Source organism: Topomyia yanbarensis, chromosome 3 (genome assembly GCF_030247195.1).
Source record: "Topomyia yanbarensis strain Yona2022 chromosome 3, ASM3024719v1, whole genome shotgun sequence".
Classification (NCBI taxonomy): domain Eukaryota; kingdom Metazoa; phylum Arthropoda; class Insecta; order Diptera; family Culicidae; genus Topomyia; species Topomyia yanbarensis.
In genome coordinates this window covers 398,637,730-398,661,035 of record NC_080672.1, presented here as the reverse complement: position 1 = coordinate 398,661,035, position 23,306 = coordinate 398,637,730, and the positions used below count along the sequence as shown (strand labels likewise).

General features: G+C 36.5%; 1 protein-coding gene across 1 annotated transcript in view; it reads left to right on the top strand.

Moving 5' to 3' along the window:
• Positions 1-16,527: 16,527 nt before the first annotated feature.
• The window catches only part of LOC131689310 (uncharacterized), a 29,614-nt gene continuing 22,835 nt past the window's right edge, over positions 16,528-23,306 (top strand). Inside the window, exon 1 of the mRNA XM_058974307.1 lies at positions 16,528-16,889. The gene's annotated coding sequence lies outside the window, so the exon portion shown is untranslated. The remainder of the gene's footprint in view (positions 16,890-23,306) is intronic.

The window sequence follows — 23,306 nt, the reverse complement described above, 5'->3', positions numbered from 1 at the left end:
AAGCTTTGTTTGAAATAGATAGAAATAGATAAAAGAACCACTGCTCCGATTGGCTAAACCATTGAAACGAATTATTAAAAAAGTAAAATAGTTTCATGGACGTCTGAACATTAAAATTCTCCAAAAGTGGTTGTCACCTTTAACAAATCTCAGATGTAACACTCGATATTGGCAACTCTATTTTAAATTCAAATGACAAATTTTTGCATTGTACCCATTTTGAGTTTTTTTATTAGGTCTGTGCAGTCTGTACTCTTAGTATAAATGCTAGGCTTCACATTCAAGCGTACGGTAGGCAAAATAATATTTTAATTTACTGAGAACGATATAGCCGAGACGACAGTTTTTGTTTTCGCGTCTTTTTAACACAATATCATTTTTGTTGGCACATAATTTCATATTCATGCGTTTCCGCATTAAAACACTGTTGCGACTAAAATGTTGTGACTGGTTGAATCAACTGCCAGGAGAAACTAGACAGTAGGCCATGCTTCCATTTCCCGACGGTTTTCAGCTTCCCGGAATTCGCGAAATAGATAAAAAATTTCCCGGGAACACATAAGAAAAAAATGACCTGTTCTTTTTGAAAATTAAAGAATAAATCTAAAAATTTTCAAACCTGATTGATTGCATGTATATCTGTCTAAAACAGTTGTCAGAAGATGTCGATTTGACGGACTAAACAGCATTGAATCATTTGATAACTCGTCACTTAGTTTATACAATATCAACTTCTTTTGAATGATTTTTCTTGGACCAACCTTGGATAACCTACGATTACGATTGAGACGCTATCCTGAACACAGCTACTGGAGTTACTGTTCAACATTGGAATTCGTTGCAGAGCATTTCGATGGGATGGGATCAATTTAATGCGAAGCATCTTTGGTTACTTTGAATGAAACGATACAGCTACTGCAGGATAGTGTGCAACCAAGAGAGCCAGGATGTTGTTTCGGGAGGGTCTTTAAATTTGTTGTTAATTTTGGTGACTTGAGATAGTCACTGGAAACTAAACGTAATCTTGAAAAGTTCTTAGTGAAAACAGTTCCAAAACTAAGGTGATGTACAATATGTTCTTTTATACAGGAATAGCTATAGTCCATCGGTGCATTATTGTTTTTGAAATTGATTTTTATTATTACTTCCCAAGTTAAAATTTTCACCGTTGGAATTTGCAAATGTCGTCCGGTCGGTGCCCCTATCATGCAACTTAGAGCCAAAGAATTAAAGCTGTCCAGTGCATACGATATGCGTTACCTCAATTGCCTTGGAACGATGCACTGAATCTGCCACCATACGGACTGTTGTGGACTATTAGGACTACACACGCGTCGAATGTTACCTTCGCATGTAAGCTTCTTCAGACTGAAAATGATGTTCCCGATCTCCTATCCCAAATTAACCTGGACGCACCAACCCGTGCCTCCGTCCTCAAACACTGCTGCAGACTGAAATACGTATCACTAACTACACTGCCAACAGACCGATATTAGAACTGACCCGTCGTTTTAACGATTATAGCGACATCTTCGACTTCGTTATGAGTTTCGTAACTGTTTTTTGCCACTTTAGGTCATTTCTTTTTAGCTGAGATCATTAAGACTCAGTGTCATTTGGACTTCAATTATTTAAATACAAATACAAATACAAAAGAATTCTGATCAGGCAAACGATTAAATTAAAATGCAGCGAAATGGTTCAACTCTTAATTAATTAAAATTGATAATATTTTAAATTTAAATAATAAATTGAAGACTAGTTACGGCAATATTATCTGACAAGTAAGAATAACCAATTATTTATCTATTGAAGTATTCAAGTTTTCTTCACATATGAATGAGCTCATCACACTTGCTTTCGACAAATTAAAGAGAACACATCGAATTTGCTTCTCCTGTACCGAAGAGACTCTCTTTTAAATTTCTCTGTTTTTAAATTACAGTAATTTATCCGATTCCTTGTGAATCTTTGGCCAAATTTTTTGTCAGCGGCAGTGTGCATGGCCTACTGTCTAGTTTCTCCTGGCAGTTGATTCAACCAGTCACAACATTTTAGTCGCAACAGTGTTTTAATGCGGAAACGCATGAATAAAGCTCTAGTCGTATGCTAAGTTGATCGATATAATATCCGAAAAGGGAGTTCTAAGAGTTATAAGAAATGTCTCATCACACTGTTAGGTGGATTAAAAGCGCGACGGATACAGTCGTCGATGGATCGAAATAATTGAACATCCCTAATTAGTACAACGCCAAACACATCTGATTTCGCTCGAGCAGCCGTACAATCAGTAGCTCTCTTTATCACCTATCCATCTGATAGTGTGAAAGAGAGTTAAGATTCGGCTTTTTGATTACGCTTTCCTTGCTGTCTGTACATACGATAAAACTAGTGTATAATAACCAGTCCAGTTCAGTTGCAATAAACCTACCTATAGGAGGCAGAGCAAATAAATTAATAGTTGTTCCTGACACTTAGATCGACCAATTCTTAGTTCGAAATCCAACATTAGACACAATTTGAAATCATCGGCGTAATCCAGTTTGCCTACAATACTAAGCAGCATCGCTAAAGAACAATGCAAACAGTAGGGGTCTCATGTTGCTACCTTGAGGGACTCCAGATTTGTTCGTAAATTCAGAGCTGCACACGTAGGATTCTGTCACTTTAAGTTAACGGAACGAATGGTTTTTATATGAATGTCTCTGTGGAAAAGTCGTTTTGTTTTCACAATGTGTTATTCTTGGTCAGAGCTATTGACAGTGACAAATAACATTACTAATCATTTTTTTTAAATATCTTTATTAGCGAGATTTTTAGTCCAATCGCCGTTGATCAAATTATGGCAAATAATTTAACACCATTCTCTATGAAAACAAAATAAAACCTTTGAGATAACCGAATAACCTTCATTGCGAGTAGCTGCATTTATAGAAAAAAAGAAAACACCTGCTACACTTCCATCAGCTAAAAGTAGCGCAAAGATAATTTGTAATCGCGTGATGAACCTGACCCCCGATTCCAACTTTGTGGTGCTAGCGCCTAAGTTAATACAATTAGCGCTTTTACGCAAAAGTCCGCAAAATCATAAACTGAAAAGATTGGCAGCGCATTCAACAAACACAGCATCGAGGCTGCATTTTTGTGCAACTAATTTGAAAAATAAATTGCTTATGTGAAATTTTCAATCGAAAGTAAACAATTCATATTTAAGAATTCCTGATAGCTCAGGCAAATACTTTCAGCATATTTGGGCAACCAAATTTTTCCGCGACGCAGAAGAAATGATGTAATGGAAAAGAATTTTATGAATGACTCGCGTATTGCCCGCCAAAACAACAACAGCTCACAGTATTCACTGGGCAATTCCGATTGTCGGTACTGGAGTCAAATGACGTTCACATCTGGGTTATATTTGATTCAAACGTTTAATCATTGCGCGACACGCGCCAATCTTACTCGTTCTTGAATAGTCAAATGACTCAAATCTATTGGGCCAGGTCAATTTTACACAGTGGCATCGGTCGGATGCGTTTGGAACTGATCTACATGTCGTCGCATTTGGATTTTTTTTTATCGCAGCAATCATTATAAATTCAACTTTCTCGTTTCACCAAACTTTGTACAGTCCCCCAGTATCTAGCGCAATGTATTTCTCAACTAGGGGGGTCGTAATTACGTTCCATTATATACCATTATATAACCAAGAAGTAATTCGTTGGGTTTCTTCTCTCATGTCGAAAGCAGTGACAAAAACAGGACTCTCCTAAGGGCATAGGTCAGTCAGCAACGTATTATTTTATATAGGAGTTTCAAAGTAGAGCTGGAACTGAAACATTCACATGCCCAGCAGAGCGTTTTGTTTTATAATTTCGACCAGTTTTGTTTCAAAATTTAAAACTGTTATACGACTCCGGTCTATTTGTTTTTGATTTTAAAACACGTTTAGAGCATGTTCAGGAGTGTTTCAGTTGTAGATTCATAATTTTGACAGTTCCATAAAATAAAACTGAAAATTTTACAACTAGAAGTTGCTTTCCCCAGCAGGAGTTTTAGCGGATGTTCTATTCAGTTTAAAATTCAAGCCTCCCCATGCCTTCAGCGTTACTGCATTCAAACGTATTTTCCCCAGTCTATCGGGTCTAAGTGTCTGTGCTGAAAGCTTTGCATGTATTTAAAACACAGTTCTAAACGTGTTTTAAAATCAGCAACGAATAGAACGGCATCGTATAACAGTTTTAAATTTTAAAACAAAACTGTTCGAAATTATAAAACAAAACGCTCTGCTGGGGATGTGAATGTTTCAGTTCCAATTCTACTTTGAAACTCCTATGCAAAATAAAACACTCCTGAACATGCCCTTAGAACTGTGTTTTAAATTCATGCAAAGTTTTCAGCACAGACACTTAGATGTCTATTTTTGACGTAGGACGTCTTTTTTAATATACTAGATGTCATTTCAATATTTTCTAATCGTAAACGTTACGTAAACTTTGAAACATATACTTTACATGCGCAATGACATAAACTTACACTTCCCACCTTTCAGAACAAACGCTGTATGTGGAGTAAAATTACATGATTTACGAAATTAAACGTCATGTAAAATTAAAATCAAACGTAAAACTAAGTCATTTTTGATGCTCGTATATGTCAGGGTCAGGAGACTTAAATTTACACTATTTTTTCTAGGTGTGTATTTGAACTGGTACTTGTTGGTTAGAGTTTTTAGTTTCAGGTAAATATTATCGTTTTTGACTTGGTTGGTCAGTGATAATCGGTGCCGAATGAGGTCATGTTTGGCATCCACAGATGTATGCCGAACCGTCATCATAAATCACAGGTTTATTGACAGAATACTAATTATAAACACAAACACAACAAAAATGAGAATATATATATATATATATATATATATATATATATATATATATATATATATATATATATATATATATATATATATATATATATATATATATATATATATATATATATATATTTATATATATATATATATATATATATATATATATATATATATATATATATATATATATATATATATATATATATATATATATATATATATATATATATATATATATATATATATATATATATATATATATATATATATATATATATATATATATATATATATATATATATATATATATATATATTAAATTTGGATATGATACAACCGATCTTGGATGTCCCGGATTACGATACCGGAAGATCTGGAACATCCGTATAATTGGCTACTTTTACGGATGTTCCGGAGCTTCCTGATGATTTTCATTTAGAATCCAGGGTCAGTATTTGCATCAGAGTATGAATATCATTTTAGATGGGATTTTATATAAACTTTCAAGCATATTACAAATTTTTGGGATCAGTTTCATTGATTGACCACATTGTCGCTTGATTAATATTATGAGTAATACTATTGTACCGCCGGAATCGGCATCGGAATCGTAATCCGGGACATCCAAGATCGGTCGTATCATGTCCAAATTTAATATATACATACTCATTTTAGTTTTGTTTGTGTTTATAATCAGTATTCTGTCCATACACCTGCGATTTATGATGATGGTTCTGCATACATCTATGGATGCCAAACATGACCTCATTCGGCACCGATTCCCACAGACCAACCCGATCAAAAACGGTAATATTTACTAGAAACTAAAAATTTAAACTCTTTTTAATTTAAGTACCGGTCTATATAGATTTGGTTGAAAATGTGTCTTAAAACAGAGTTCGAAATCGGGGTCAATATGACCCGCTAACACCTTATTCGTAACATTTTTTTAGTACATCCCTTCAGGAATGAGCTAAAATTTTGAGCTCTATTGAAAATCGTTGTTCGCCATGAAAGAGGAAAAGTCAAGAAATTCTAAACTTCTAGGTGCAAAACTTAAAAAGTTATCACATTTTGAAAGTTCATTTGGGGTCACATTGACCCAACACCTAAAGAAGGTTAATGAATTGATAATAAAAAGTCGCTCCATTATACAGTAGTGCTATCTATATCTTCTTCGCAGTTACCAATTGATAGATTACCGTGCCAGATGGTCGCTTTTCGATTTAGCCTGCCTGACTTCGAAGATATCGGTGAATTGTCGGCGTCTTTTGGAACAAGATCGATTCAAGTGCACGTGCATTCCAGCTCTGCAGGTGTGCTTTGGTATATTGATTCGGGCCAAACAGGTGCATCAATATTTGCAGTTGTTTGGCCATGGCTTGGTTGATAAGCAAAAGGCCATAACTTTTTAATTCATATTTGTTTTCCCTCGGCTCCTATCCGCAATGAGTCATCCACGCCAGAGAGGTAACTCCACCAACTGGAACCTAGATATCAACACCTGGACCGGGACCAACGGATTTACTTGTCGAAGGAAGACGGATTTTTACCACAGAAAATCTCAACGACATCGGCTAGGATTGAACACAAATCCACTACAATGACGATAGGCATTATTTACACGAGAAAAATAATCATATAGTTTTTTATTATGGAAATTTTATCTTTGGGCTTGTGTTTCCGGATAAAAAAATCTACGCAAAATGAACAATGCTGTTATGCAAAAGGAGGGAAATTGAAATCTAATTTAGATATCGGTTTAAACTTTTCGATATACACGCAGAAAAATTTAGCATATTTAAACCAAAAATATGAATTATTGAATTCAATCAATTATTGTTTATCACTTTAACCAACAAAATTATTAATTTCACAATATTTTTTTATTAGAAAAACAATGTATTTTTGCTTTCAATAAAAACATTTTTAATTTCAATAATTTTCTTTTATTTTCAATAAAAAAAATTATTAGAAAGCAAAACGATAAACTTTTTTATTGAAACAATAAATAAATTTTATTGAATTCAATAAATAAATTTATTGTCTCCCGACCAATAATTTTATTTATTGAATTTAATCTATATTTTTATTGAACCTACAAATCTTTTTTTTTTGCGTGTATGACATCATATTTAGATCTCATTTTGCTGTGCCTACATGCTTTGCGTTTTTATGAAAAAAATGTTAGTTTTTGTTTCTTTGGCAAAACATCAAATTGCTTACTTATTTTGTTATCAATGAAATATTTCAGCAGAGCTTGCGTAGTTTTGTCGTTGATGGTTACAAGAATATAACTATTGTGTTGAATAGCATGGAACCAGGATAGCGGTCAAGGTGATTGACTTGCAGGTAATGTCTTAAATTCCCAATCGTTAAGCTGCACATCAAGTATACTCTTGGAATACCCTGTCGTTTCAAATACTTACAGCCGACCCAATAACTCCATGATGATACCTACAATGTTGAGTCTTAAACAGGTTGGTGTTCGAAAATTGTTGTGCCAGTGATGCATAGTTCCATACATTAGGTATAAGTTGGCAGCGGGTGGAAAGTTCCCATTATTTATTGCATCCAGTGGAGACGCATGGTTACTCGTGCTCCGCGGTCCTCTTTCATGTGAACCTATTGAAATGTATTGTGTATGAATGTTATTATGTGCTTTTTGATATATTTGCGTATATTGCTGATTTTACATTTTAGGTCTATTTATTGTCTGCAGATATGCTCGTTGGTCGTTTCATCTGATGCGATTACTTACTGATAGCCAAAAGGTGACATGGACACACACCTAGCACATGTTACTTTGAGTATATCTGTGTTGATTGATTTGCGTCTGTGTTAATGCCGAAATATCGATTGTTGGTTGCATCAGCCAAAAGTTGGACGCAGAACATAAAAGAAATATTGCTATCACCTACGGGTAATGAAGCATTTGGTCAACCGATTTTGACCCGGAGTTTCGTTCAACGTAAACCAAGCGCTGACACGGCGAAATACTATTGCAACAGTGTTATCACGCCCAATCACCAAAATGATAAACTTTTGTGCTGGATGCTCATTAGGTTGACTTTATGTATTTCTCCTCCAAACTTGATAAGGTTACCACAACAGACTGTAAATGATTAAGTTTAATTAAATAATAATTTTCGGAGTTTTTAAATTTATATGGGACGAATAAAACCATTTGTTACCGATTGTTCCTGCAGACGACCGTGATGATAGGCGTGAGGTAAAACAATTACGCAAATCTCTATTCGTCTCGCTAAATATGGAATCGTCCCTCTGTGACCAAATTCGCTCTAAGCATGACGAATGTTCACCTGTTTTGGCTCGTATTGCAGATTAAATTAAAACTTTAATTGGATGGATTAAGTGATTCGATAGTAAAGTAGTGTCAAATTTTCAGTTTTCAGTTGCCTTACCTTCTTTCACTCCCTGCAAATAAGGTAAGAATCTTAGTTCAAAACAACACAGAAAATTCGGAAAAAATTCCCATTTATAGTTTTCTGAACGTCCACTCCTCAGAATCAGAATAAATTGCTGGTGGGGGAGGAGCGATTCCTTCCGACCGGCCGGGACAACAACGGCCGTGTTCTCCTACTCTACGGTTGGCTGCACCGACAGCGCACTCTACTCGTGTCTAAAATATCACGATAACGTGAATAGACTAAGATCCTGAAATCATGAACATAAATCCCACTAGTTTGACAGAAAAATCCGATAGTAATCTCATGACTAAAATAGCACGGTAACATAATGATAAATCTCAAAAATCGCGAATAAGCTCCTGAAATCATGAACATCGTTTGACTGTCGAATGTGTATTCCCAAATTATGAACAAGGATCATAACAAAATCTTAACATGTCCAGGGAACAACAACAGCAACCCAACCAAACATTCGGGGCGAACTAGTTTTTTTTGAAAACAAATAGTTTCATGAATATGAGGCTTATTATTAAAAAAAATCAGGAACTCAACAATTAATTAGAGCATGTTCAAAAGTGTTTTATTTTATATGGCAGTTTCAAAGTAGAACTGGAACTGAAACATCCACATCCCCAGCAGAGCGTTTTGTTTTATTATTTCGAATAGATTTGTTTTAAAATTTAAAACTGTTATATGACGCCGTTCTATTTGTTGCTGATTTTAAAACACGTTCAGAACTGTGTTTTAAATGCATAGAGAGTGCTCAGCACAGACACTTAGACCCGATAGACTGAGGAAAAAGTAAATTTGATTGCAGTAACGCTAAAGGCATGGCAAGACATGAATTTTAAACAGAATGGAACACCCGCTAAAACTGCTGCTGGGGACAGCAAGCTCCAGTTTTAAACTTTTCAGTTTTATATTATAGAACTGTCAAAAGTATGAATCTAACACTAAAACACTCCTAAACATGCCCTAAGGGTGTGAGCTTTGCTTCTTTGTTAAAACCTCCCTAACGACCCGGACCACTCACTCCCCATGAACGGCCCAGGTAAACACTGCAGCGACCTACCTCAGGAGGAGCTTTTGTCCACCGTGCCTCGTTCTCGTTGGCGGTAAACTATCAAGGAGAGCTTGGCTCCTTCGGCTGATCGTCCAGAGTGAGAACGGTCATGGTGTTACTTGGGCCCTTTTTATTTATCAACGGAAGCGAGTGGCTCCATGGCGATTAGCCTCTGTATTCTGGCGACCCAACACCTTAAAACTGAGCAGCCGGACCACGGGCTGGTACTTTCGACGGCTGTTACGGTGGCGTCGATTCGAACAAAACTTTGCAGTTGCGTTCGGTTTATGAATCTCCATGATTTTCTCTGGCAATCGCAATATTTCGATTCACGATCAATTTTTTAAAAGGGCGTAGACTTTCTACGTGCATTAATTTCAATTTTGTTGTTGGATTACTCTATTTTATATAGCAAAACTATCTGAGAACGAGTTACAGGGGATGAATACTTCTTAACGAAAAAAATATGCACTGAAAAAATGTGCCATTTTTTACAAAACCAAAAATTTATGTTAAAAATTTAAATTGGAAAAGACTCATTTTTTAATTTTTTATTATATTTTGTCATCAAAAATCTAAAAAGAAAAGAAACATTTTCAATGTGATTGCATGATGGAACTTATCGGTAAAAAAGTTTTTCTAACAATAACTTTATACATGTTTTTAAATTTCATACTAATTGACAAACAAAACTGTAATTTTATTACAGAATATAATTTTAAGAATCATTTTAAATCAAAATACATTTAACAAAAATCTTCCAAAATGCGATAGTTTTCGAGATATTTGGAATTTCACTCCAACAAAAACAATGAATTCGTGCATAAATTATAAAAATGTGTCAAAACTTGTTGTTGGGAAAACATTTTATAGAAAGTTTTTCCATGATACAAATACACTGAAATAGTTTTTTTACGTCATTAAATTGATAAACATTGACATCTTATAATGGGGCAACGCGAACTTTTAAAAATGGTATACCTTTTCTAAAAGTTTGTGTTACCCCATTATAAAATGTCAATGTTTATCAATTTAAAAACGTAGAAGAAACTTTTTCAGTGTATTTGAATCATGGAGAAACTTTCTATAAAAAAGTTTTCCTAACAACAAGTTTTGACATATTTTTATAATTCATACTATTTGCAGTCAAAAATACAATTTTTTTTAATATAATAACAAAATAACAAAAAAAAATTGTTTCAAAAGGCGCATAACATGTCCTGCAATTTTCTCAATGACATCAAGGTGATACTGTAAATCATTTAAAAGCTATACAAAAATAATAAAAATATTATTCAACAATAGGGTCTGATGACTAAAACGTTTCCATATACAATACTCTTTGTGGGACATGTAACGAACAAAACGTTTGTTTGCTTCACTGGTGTCTATAGCGCAGTGATGTTATTGCTTCTGCTTTCGTTCATTATGTGGTGAGATGAGAAGATAGACTGATTTTTTTTAAATTTTATTTAATGGTTAATTAATGGATATTTCATTCATTATATTGTTTTTTATAACTCATTAAAGGCTTTAAAATTCAGGACCCGAAAGTGTATTCAGCCCATCTCTAGTTCGATGCGTACTTCGTATAAATTCTGTAATCTAAAAACAGTGCTAAGTGTATGAGAAATGTCTCATCTCACTGCTAGGTGGATTGAATCGGATTTTTGCCCATAGAATTATGCATATACCCATATGTTTACGTTTGTTTGTTTCGTTAATCCATGTAGACTATTTTACAGTTTTTCCTTAATTACTAATGTGTATATTCCGTAAATTTAATATAAAGGAAACAATTTCGGCTTTTACAGAATCATCCTCTTACGTGTTAGAATTTCTTTTGTGTTTAAAATATTGTTTCAGTTTCAGTATAGTCATTGTAAAATCAATCGAGCCGCAATAGTGATTATAAATGGACATCACTCGATTTATGGGACTATATTTTGCATAGTTTGTGCAAAAAGGATTTATTGAAAATATACTTCGATTTCGTAGCTGTCGTGAGGGTGTATAAAAGTTCATTTTGGATAAAATTTCAGCTGAATCGATACGATGCGAAACGATATTATTAATGAAAGAAAGCATTGTAAAATTGCGACACTCCTTTAATGTTTGTATATTGATAAGTAAGCAGCGTGCTTCATAAGATGGCAGAGGGAATGCTGTCCATCCTAGTTTACGAAGGGCCAACAATAAAAACTGTTTTTATACCGATTCTATTGGTGAACAACAACGACGCCCGTGAATGCCCGCGATCACACTATACTCATTCGAAAGCTTTTAATTTTCTCTTCAAAATTTGCGAAAACAAAAAAAAACTGTGAATGGAGACGCAAGGTTATTACTGATATTGAATTTGAATAATCACTTTATAGCTAGAATAATAACACGAATACATGCACAACTTTCAAATAGCATTGAGAGCATGATCTACAAGGGTTTTGCTAGTTATCCAGAGTAAGGAGCCGAGTAGGAAGTATGTTTTTTTAGATGGATATTAAAAATGTTTGGAAATCGTTTTCAACCATCTGAAATAGGTTATAAAATGTTTCTGGAACTATTTATTGCTAACTTGCGCAATAACTGTCAAATAGAGTGAGAATAGTGGAGTTCTAGTCATTTGATGAGATTATTTTGATCCGAATTTGCATAGCACTGATATAGCTTAAGGGTATGCGATATTATCCAAATAAAATAACACCATTTTTAAATGAACCATATACACGAAAAAAGGGGTTTGGATTTATTTTCATTTAAGATATGAAATAAGCAATCTAAGTAACGTAAAACACACCTACGAAAAAAATCGTTAACCATCATGTTGAGTAGTTAATGTAATTAAACATTCCACTAAGACGCTCAAAAGGTTTGTTTTGAAAATGATAGAAAATGTAACTTTCATATCATGTAACCCACTAATGAATTAAATATTCCAAAATTAGTCGAACACATCTTATTTGATCCGTAAAACGAAATAGTCATTTCTGAAGTCTCACAATAAAATTAATTCGTTTCAATATGGAAAATAAATTCCAAAATTACTATTGAAAAAAATCATTATAAAAGACGAAATCCTTACTTTTGAGCCACTCTAATAAGTAGTAAAGTTAATTTCTATTTTTATAATTAAAATGGAAATTTAGCGCACAAAAATTTGATTAAAAAAAATTGACCTTCACAAACATATTTTTTTAGCCACCCTAACGTACAATGAATTTTTTTTTGCATGTGTTAACATCAAAAACGATTGAGCACACGAAAATTATTATACACAAATTTTAAGAGCGATTTCGAAAACAAATATTTTGAGACACCCTAATGAATAGTACACGCTTATTTTTGAAATGTTTTAATATCAAAAACGAAGTCAGCGTACCAAAATTACATAAAATCGTTCTATTTGAACCGATACGGCAAAGTTTGGACTTTAGTCCATCTTTTGTTCTAAGTCGTGCCACTGTGGCCCCGGTACGATGGTGATCTGAAAACGATGGCGCGCTGCGCCGGATGACGTTCGGTAATCCTTTGTGGGTTAGGCGCAGAATCATCCCGGATTCGCGGGCCAAACCGTGTGCTGGATGTCGGTTTAAATATAGCTAAGAAGCGCTAAGTGGTCCTGGTGAAGATATTTGGAGCACAAGATTGCTAAATAATATGATCGCTTCTTCATGGTAAACTACTATATTACCTGAACGATCGCAACACTTTTTAAAACTTTCTTCCCACCCCCAAAGGGGGGGGGGGTATAATAAATTTCACCAGTAAGATCTGAACTGATGCACACGGACGCCTGATTTTAAAAGACACCAAGGTTAAGAAGTACTGGCCCTTTCATAAAATTCTGTTTCATTTCCCTCCAAAATGTTATTCGAAATCCATATATAATTTTCAGTATCTCGCGTCTCCATATGGGGTGGTTCACCTACCCACTGAGACGAACTGATAGCTTCCCTGTCAAAAAAATGCGGACGAACATGGCCAGGCGATTTAAAAAGTTTGACGTTTTACTCAACTCGCCTGTGCTAATTGCCCCTAGGAACAAATGCAATTTGCGAATGCGATTTAAAGGCAATTTCAATACTTAGACAAATTTTCTGGCGGCTGAAATGGACTTGGTTGTTTTTTGCGTTTTTCAAACATGGCGGTTCATGTTTGGCTTAAGTTTAAAATTGTTTTTTTAACAATTGGCGTGCTCCCGCTTGTATTTTGTTTGTTTAGTGCACTTAATTTAGCCAACGAATGTGGGAAATTGTGGAATCGTATGTAAGTATAGTGGAACAAGATCTCTGACCGAAAGTCTAAATGAAAGTCAGATTGTGGTAAGCTTTGGTGTGCAATACGAATTTCACCATGGATTCTTCCTATAGTTTGGTGGTGATTACCTAGTGTATTAATAAAATTATATGAGTAGATAATGAATCCGAAAATAAGTATTATTTTTAGTTTTCATATCAGGCAATTAAGGGCTATTAAATGGCGCGTTCCCTGGGTGATTTGGGGGCGATTTAAGGGCGGGTAGAGCGGCAAAAAAATGACGGCGGCAAATCGCCCAAATGTTGCATTTAAAATAGCCCCCTAATTGCCAGCGAATTGCTGGCAAATTGTAAGGCAATTAGCGCATCCGAGTTGGCAAATAGCCCCCCGCTAGCCAGCAACTTGCCCTTTTTGACTGGGTTACAGCGGTACTCACCCTTTCGCTACCCTGCTTACTGATGTTGTGTATATTAGTAGAAGAAACGCGAAGGTTCTTCAGACGATTAATATTTACAACAAAATATAAGCGAAGGGACCTTTTCGGACGGAATAAAAACTTCGGGTGGACTGTGTCGCGTGGATTCGAGCTCGGAATGAAACACTAGTCAAATGGACAGGATTTACGCTCAGAAATTCGGAGTATTCCTCAAATCACATACATTTTTACATTACTTTAGTTCGCGCTGCTATCTTACCTCTTCGGCGTTCTAACAAAGAATGAAAATTTTCTCTCTCGGTCGCTGATGCTTGTGAGCGTTCGCGCTACTTTTTTACGGCGCCGGTTGCTTGAAAAGGGGCACATTTCCTTGCAAACAAGGGGTGAGCAAATGATACACGTTTATTACTTTCCGTACGGAACAGAACCAACGGTTACAAATGATTCAAAAAGCTTCTGAATACAGGAGATTATGGCTATCACACAATAATTATGTACGTCAGATTTTTTGCCGGATTTATATATAGACACTAAAGAGATTTCTTCCATATTTTGGAGGAACTGTCCAGATTGTAAAGACATATTAAACAGCCAGAACAATGGAGCAGTTACCTCGATTGCTAGGTTTTTTATAAATAATGATGGATTCCATCAGGGTCAGAACCTTTTGATGCATGGTTTAGAGCATTGAAAATGTCTTCCACAAGTTCTTCGTATGTGACCCTTCGTAGGAAAATCTGGAAGAAAAGCGAAATAATCGGGGTTTCAATGCGACAAAAAAAAACACTTTTTTGCGAATTTTTTAGCAATTTGCGTGAAGCGAATTGATCAAAACTTTTGTACATTATAGTATATCATTTCAATAATATGCTGCAATTTTTCTATTCAAAAATTTCGACAAACGACTCGGTCATAAAGCTTTTTGTAGAACGTCTCTGGAAAAACATAATTTGCGGTGCTACCTGCCATTCCAAAACTACTTGACCAATTTCTGTCAAACTTTGTATACACATTCTATGTAAAAAATACCTAACCACTACGTTGAGTTTTTGAGATAAATTTTCAATTAAGGGGATTTTTTACTCATGTTAAATAAAAATAACCGTTTTTCAGGAAAAACTCTGTCTTTTCATAGTGAGCACCCGCTCAAATGAAAAATTATCTCAAAAATTCAACGTAGCTAGATATTTTTAACCTAGACTTTGTATGCAAAGTTCGAAAGAAATCGGTTTAGTAGTTTTTGAATGGCAGGTAACACTGCAAATCATGTTTTTGCAGAGACGTTGTACAAAAAGCTTCGTCACCGAGTCGTTTGTTGATATTTTTGCATAGAAAAATTACGGAATGTTATTGAAATGATACACTATAACGTACAAAGGTTTTGATAAATTTGCTTCACACAATGTTCTAAAAAAATTCGCAAGAAAATGTTTTTTTCCACGCTGAAACCTTATATTCAAAGGCGGTTTCTATACCTGTCTTTAATAAAAAGATAATACCCAGACTGCATGCTATTATGGAAATCTAAAATGTTGTTATTGTCTTAAATATTTATTTGAAATATCGTAACTCGATGTAAGCCAAATATTTTCTTTGGAAAACAAATTTCCTCTTTAGCACTTTTTAATCACTATCGAATTTTCCTCACAATATATCCAAAAAGACCCTATGCGGGTCTTTTTGATATATACCCACATTGTTGTGGTGTGGACCATAAGGAATCTTGAGGACCAGTCATTACCACTATTCCTTAAATACGTTATTTTATAAAAGACTTACGCATTCAAAGATAAGACCGAGTATTTTCGGAATCCGCGCAAAAAGACCGAAAACAGAGTAAATAAAAAAAAACATGAAAAATAACCTAAAAAATTAAATAAAAAATGACTAAATCACAAATTTAAGCTTGAATGAAAGGTCAAAATACCCATAGCATCATAACCAGCCCCTGAATTTGCAACTTCCGATACGTTTATAGAAGTCCGAGAGAAGTGGCCAAACCAAACGCACAACTCTTCTAGATTATTAATGTTCGAAACTCAACGGTCCTCGCACAACGCACTGTAGAACTACAATTATACCCTCTGAATTGGACGACTGACCATTCCATCTGTTATACATTTAAAACCAACATGATTGATAACCACGACCACGCCAATTTTTGCTCAAATGCAACCATGCGATGCATAACCAAAACTAGATCGACCAGCATGCCGCACGATTCGTAATATGTTGCATCGACCCGACTAACCAATTCGCGAACGCAAACAAAAAACAATTCCCGCTCGGCCGACCGATTAGGCCGAACCTACCTATGTGTATGATCATCACCCAAACTGAGCCGAATGGAAAACGTTTTGTAGCATCTGCGAAGCGATGCGGCGAGCTTTCCGCCCCGTTACAGCCTCTCGAGGGCACGACACTCTATAAAAAGCAGCGGTAGAAGCAACAGGTCTTCATTTGTGTTTCTGATACGGATCCGACGCGATTGGCGCCATCAGTTTTTAAAGTTTGGCGTAACGTCCATACGATAGCTCTAGCTGAAAGCAAGTTTAAGGAACAGTATAAAGTTAAAAAAAAACATTCGCGCGGTTCATTGTAGAAACAACCAAAAAATAAGTTTTGTTTCTTGGACAAGTGACTCCTGATCAAAATAAAAAAAAAAGTGTGATCCATTAGTGAATCGAAGACTTGAACAGTCAATAAAAACACCAAGGACTGAAAGAGTTAATTACAGTTCGATCTAAAAATAAAGTGTGTAATTAAAGTGAAAAGTGAAAAGAATCTTCTAACAATTTTTGTGACTCTCGAAAAAAGCAAACCAACTTGCAGGTGAATATTTAAGCATCAATTTTTTTCAAGGGCGCCAAACCCCGAAAATCTTCCACTCTTACGTGGGTAGCTGGTAGAGAGTCCCTTTGCTGAAGGGTGTTTTTTCTATTCAAAATAAGCCTAGTTAGCCTACGTGAGGTCCGGTGTGATTTTCCTGTTGTTCATTAGCATTCATTAGAATGCGCTGCATCAGAACACTCTACACGTGAAAGCCAAGGTTGTAATCGGCCACTGATGAAGTTACGGATCAACGAGCCTGCATAAAAGATCACCCACCTTCATCTTTTCCAATCGCTCGCAGCGCGAGTTGCTCTAGGCGCTAAGTGGTGTATCGGAAAGGAAATGTAAATCACGTGCTGTTTAAAACAGCTTCTGCGGCTGCCGATTTTCCCGCCTGGGTTCGATAGGGAAAACAACTGCAACCTGTTGAGTCTGCTGCTATCACCGTTGCCCGTTTGTTGAGAAGCATAAAATAATGCGAAAGGCTATCCTCCCCCACACCCAGTTTGGTCTTCCACTGTTCATGTTTCTATTTTGTGCAGTGGAATACGAAGAACTTGCTTGCACTAACAGGAGAGGAAATTTTGGCGATGGCTCAATCGGTCTTCAGTTTGGGATGCGGTCATTAAGGCGATAGGCCAGCTACGTGGGTTTAGGGGCGATTTTTTCTTCGCAGGGTGCATTTTTACCGCGACCAGACACCGAGATACTGGGTATTTTTAACCCATATAAGAACGAACATTTTGAGGAAGGTTAATTTAAGCACGGGAAAATGACTTTCTGTTTATTTTATGTTTTAAAAGCTCAATGGTCGAAAAACCGTTCAACCAAATGAACGTGGGTTTGCTTTCTATTTTATGTATTTTACACAAGCGATTTGCTATTGCTCGATGGGGAAAATCAATCAAAAGTTTGCTGGTGAAGGTACTGTGTTTCTTAAAAATTGTTCTCTTCTATATGTATACCGTAGACTGTGGCTGATTTTAACAAAAGTTTGTACATACAAATGCATTCATGCGTCGTACGCCAATCATACCGTCAATGAACGTAGTTCAATTACAATTATTCATTGTTTCGAAGTAAAATAAATTTCTTGGGTGTACTGGGATTTTATTTAAGTTACTCCAATACTGAGAAAGTACCGTTTTCGATTATTTCGATTTAAACTGACTTGTTATTAACAACGGGTTCTAAAAGTTTGCCAGATATGTTTTTACTTGGAAACATATCTGACAAGCTTTTAGAAACCCGTTATTAATAACAAGTTAGTTGAATCGTGATAATCGAAAACGGTACTTTCTCAGAATTGGAGTAACTTAAAAGAAAATCATGATAAAGTCTTTTAAAATGAAACTAATTTCCATTGTCACGTCAAGGAACTGTTTCAAACACTTCCCGACTATCTGGGCAAAACTCAAAAAGGCCCTCGATATAACAGAAGCCTTTGGGGGATTTCTACCTTTTATTTCAACAATCTTAGCCACCTTTCCTTACATAAAATCCACTTCTGTGGGGATCTTATTGGTTGTCATAAAAAATACTGCTACGTAGATGCAGATCTTCTACGGTGATCTGGTACCTTTCAAATGACAAGTGATTTTTTCTCCTGCGACAATAAAGCGGTAGACGTAATATTTTTGAAGTTGGTGTGAAATAGCAAGGCTTTTAATAATCGTTTTCAACACTGCTGAGCCATAATGAAACCTCCTGCCAGTTTCCGTGAAAAATTATCAACTTTTGATCGGCTGTCCTCTAGTACGAAGGATGCCTTTATTAGAAAAAGCAACAGCCAAACGTTTTGATACTCGTAACTTCAGAAACAATAGTAATATTAATTAATATTCAATTCGTTTATTCAACACATAATCCTTTAGCTTAACAGAGTCAGTTGGTCTTTCACATATTTTCCGATGAAAAAATGTTGAAAAAAATGAATGTTGGAACGCTATTTTGTGTGTAAACAAAAGTCCACGTAGACACGTAGTCAGAGGGGAGCGAGGCTAGCGGGCATCCCCCCAAATTTTCTGAAAAGAATTAAAAATGGACACGAATAAAAAAACTGAAATTTGCACACAATAGAATATTCGCCCTGGACGTGACAATCTGGTGTATACAGTGCAACCCAGCGGTGAAAACACGACCAAGTGGGCTTTCTCAATGTAAATAGTCAAAAAATCCCATACAACGCCATGGCTAGCTGTGTGGCCGACGGCAAACGTAACTTCCCTATTTCATGATGATTTTCGAGCACTGACGACTTACATCTTTATTTACAGGGTGTGATATAACACAGAGTTGAATTAGATTATTTATTAAAAGTCAATATGTTACCCAGGTCACGGCTTACATATACTAGGCTAGCTAGTTAGAGTGTACACATTTGACGAGCGAACGTCATAGAAATCGTCGGTGAAAACAATTAGATGAAATTCACATATTCTTTTCTGCTAACGGATGGTCGGCACCTGGTAGATCACAAGGAAGCTATGTCAATGTCCAAACCCTTTTCTGGGAGCAGGAAATTTCGGTTAGATGTTTTCTATGGCTGCAGCCAAATTCACAATTTATGCTAATAATCACATAGATGCACTGATTATCGACTGTCTAGTGTAATTATGGTGTAAGAATCCATTATACATTATTTTTTTTCCACCGTAAGAGCTTAAATATTGTAAATAATTAACTTTCGGAAAATCCGTTTGTTTATCTCAACGATTTCTCTGACGTCACCAAAAACTGTCAATTCGCGGAGTAGCGAGCCTCGTTTCTGTGAGCCGTGACCTAGATAACCAATAAGCATGGAAAGGGCTTTTTAAAAGCCGCTTTTTGCAAAATATACCGCTCCATTACTGCTGTGCCATGAAAATGGCAGAACGCCTCTAGAAATGCTGATTAATGACAAGAAGTTTTTAAATAGTTTATTGAAAGCTTGTTATGCATAAAAATGCTAATATGCAGCCAGAAGCATCTGGAATCAAAATAAAATGCTACTTTACTGCATATATGTACTAGTACATACTTGGTGGTTACTTGGGTAATATCGAAATGTTTGGTTTCGAGAAGATCTTCAGAGTTTAAATATTGATGTTCGCCGTCATTCTAAATATCAAGATGGCGGGGATTTCAAAATTCAAAATGGTGACTTTTCCTTGGTGAGTTATCATATGAATCCGTACAATGTGGACATTTTTGATTTGCAAAGGTTGTAATAGTAAGACAAAACCAACATTTCGAAGATATATCTATTCTGACGGATTTTTCACTACATATAGACAAATCTGAAAACCTCTAATGTGGGTACTATTAGAATAGAGATGTCACCATCTTGGATTTTAAATTGGCATCGATTGGGATATACAGAATTCCGCTAAACAGGAAGTCGCCATCTTGGTTGTCAAAATGGTGTCAAAAATCAATGTCTGGTATCTTTCGTCAAACCCGTTCCGAAAATACCCATATTGATTGGTTTGTGGACAATTCAGCTTTTGCCACAAAAAATGGAGTGCCGACAACCGATTTTATTAGCCTTTTTGAAAGCTGCCAAAAAAAATCTTGCGAACATTTCGGATGGCATTTTTTGGATGGCATCAATTTGCTTCGTAAATATTCAATGAACATACTTTTTCGATCGACACTACATGTTTTCTCCATCAGTATTGTTCGAAATTCACGTTTCAACAGTTTTAGTGTTCGATCAAATCAAAACAAAACTGCAGGAACAAATCAAATCAAACATATAAATTTTGGCCAGAATTATAGAAAGATTCGACTATAGAGTATGCAGAGTTACATCAAATTGGTCGAAATTCAAGCAAAGTTTGATTGAAATTGGATATATTTGTTGTAATTTCTTTGACTTTTTTAGCAATACTCGATTTGATAGAAAATTGTTTAAATGTTCTAAAAGTGCCAAATAAATAAGAATTTATGCAAAAATGAACGGAATATAACAATTATTTTCATTCGTAACCCAACTTTGTACCGGGAAACAAGTGCTTTTTGTTCTCTCCGGTGTGGTTTAGTTTTTTCGGTGGTACGAAGGTGCTTGCTGTGGCAGAGGCTGCAGTAAAGCATTACTAATAAACAGTCACGCGAGTGATAATTGTTACCTGCGATATCAGTTAAAGTAGTGCAGTGAAGTGCGTTACTAAACATTTTTCTTGCCTGAAAGACGGCTTTGTTTAGACGAGCTATATCAGCTCTACTGTGTGAAGGTCACGCGGGTGACGGATAAAACAAACGAAGGATCAATTCACCTACCAGCTCGTCAGGAACCAACTGGTGAAGTGTTTCGTTTTTTACTTTTCTTATCGATTTTTTTCTTTTTATTGCTTTTGATTTTTTATTTTGATTTAAGTTAAACAGTGCGGTCGAGCGTGTTGCTCCCGCAACAAAATGGAACAAACAGAAGGATCACCCTCCGAAGAGGAATATTATGAAGAAGAAGAACGTATATCTGATACTGAGACAGATAATGTTATGGTTGATCCACTTCCCCCACTTTCCCCCAATGTCTCACAGCCCCCCCGAGTCAAGGTTTACCAGGATGGATCCGCTGGTCCTTGGGTGGTATACTTTCGGCCCAAAAATAAACCGTTAAACAGCATAACTGTTGCACGGGAGCTGACAAAACGTTACTCGGCCGTAACCGAGATTAAAAAGGTTCAGTCAGACAAACTGCGCGTAGTCGTTACTGACTTGAAACAGGCCAATGATATCGTTAGAAATAGCCTCTTTACGCTGGAGTATCGCGTCTACATCCCTTCTCGTGATGTGGAGATCGACGGTGTGGTAAGTGATGCGGGTCTAACTGTCGATGATCTGATGAATGATGGGGCTGGCCGCTTTAAGGACCCTAACCTTCAATCAGTTCAGATTTTGGAGTGCAAGCAATTGCACTCAAAGTCCATCGAAGATGGTAATTACTATCCATCAGACTCGTTTCGCGTAACCTTCGCCGGATCTGCACTTCCGAGCTACGTTGAAGTGGGAGGAGCTCGTCTACCTGTACGCCTGTTTGTACCGCGGGTCATGAATTGTTCCAATTGCAAGCAGCTAGGTCACACGGCCACCTACTGTAGCAACAAGCAACGGTGCGGTAAATGCGGGGAACGCCATGCGGATGATACTTGCAGTAGCCCTGCTGAGAAGTGTGTTTACTGTGGGGAGAATCCGCATGCACTTTTGACATGCCCAACGTACAAACTTCGCGCGGATAAACTGAAGCGATCCGCCAAAGATCGCTCCAGACGCTCTTACGCAGAAATGCTTAAAAGAGCTGTTCCACTTATCTCCGAAAACCCATTCGCTCTCTTGCCAACTGACGATAACGCCTCTAACGACCCTTGCGAGGGGCATTCTTTGGCTCCGCTTGGAAACTCTAGGAAAAGACCTAATCAAAACTCACCTGAACTTCCTCGTAAGGGTCCTAGGTTGTCCCAAACAAGGGTACAAAATAAAAATAATTCATCAACTGGAAGGGCTGGTACAAATCCGAAGATAATACCTCCTGGTTTTGGGAAATTGAGATACAACCAGGAGTTCCCAGCACTCCCCGGGGCACCAAAAATCCCAAGTGCTCCAATTTTACAGTCAGAAACTCAACCTAAAACGGGATTCCTTAAATTTTCTGACATTGTGGACTGGATATTCACAGCTTTCAACATTACCGATCCTATGAAAAGCTTGCTGGTTGCTATTCTACCAACAGTAAGAACATTTTTAAAACAGTTGACTGAACAATGGCCCCTCCTTACAGCGATCGTATCCTTCGATGGCTAACTTATTAGACGGAATCAGGGATCTGATCACTGTTTTACAGTGGAACTGCAGAAGTATTATCCCCAAAATTGATTCATTAAAACACTTGCTAAATTACAATCATTGTGATGCATTTTCCCTATGTGAAACATGGCTAACTTCTAATATAAACCTCAACTTCCACGATTTTAACATTATCCGCTTGGATCGAGAAGACTCATATGGGGGGGTACTTTTAGGGATCAAAAAGTGCTACTCCTTCAATCGAATCAACCTCCCTTCGACGCCAGGCATTGAAGTTGTCGCTTGTCAAACAACAATCAAAGGCAAAGATCTTTGCATTGCTTCTATTTACATTCCTCCTAGGGCCATGATGGGATATCGAAGATTCTCCAACGTGATTGAACACCTTCCCTCGCCCCGCCTGCTTCTTGGAGACTTTAACTCTCACGGTACGGGGTGGGGCTGTCTATACGACGATAATCGATCTTCGACAATTCAAGACCTTTGTGACAACTTCAATATGACAATTCTGAACACAGGGGAAATGACACGAATTCCTAGACCACCTGCGCAAGCAAGTGCACTGGACATATCTTTATGCTCGACATCACTACGGTTAGATTGCAAGTGGAAGGTAATATCTGATCCCCACGG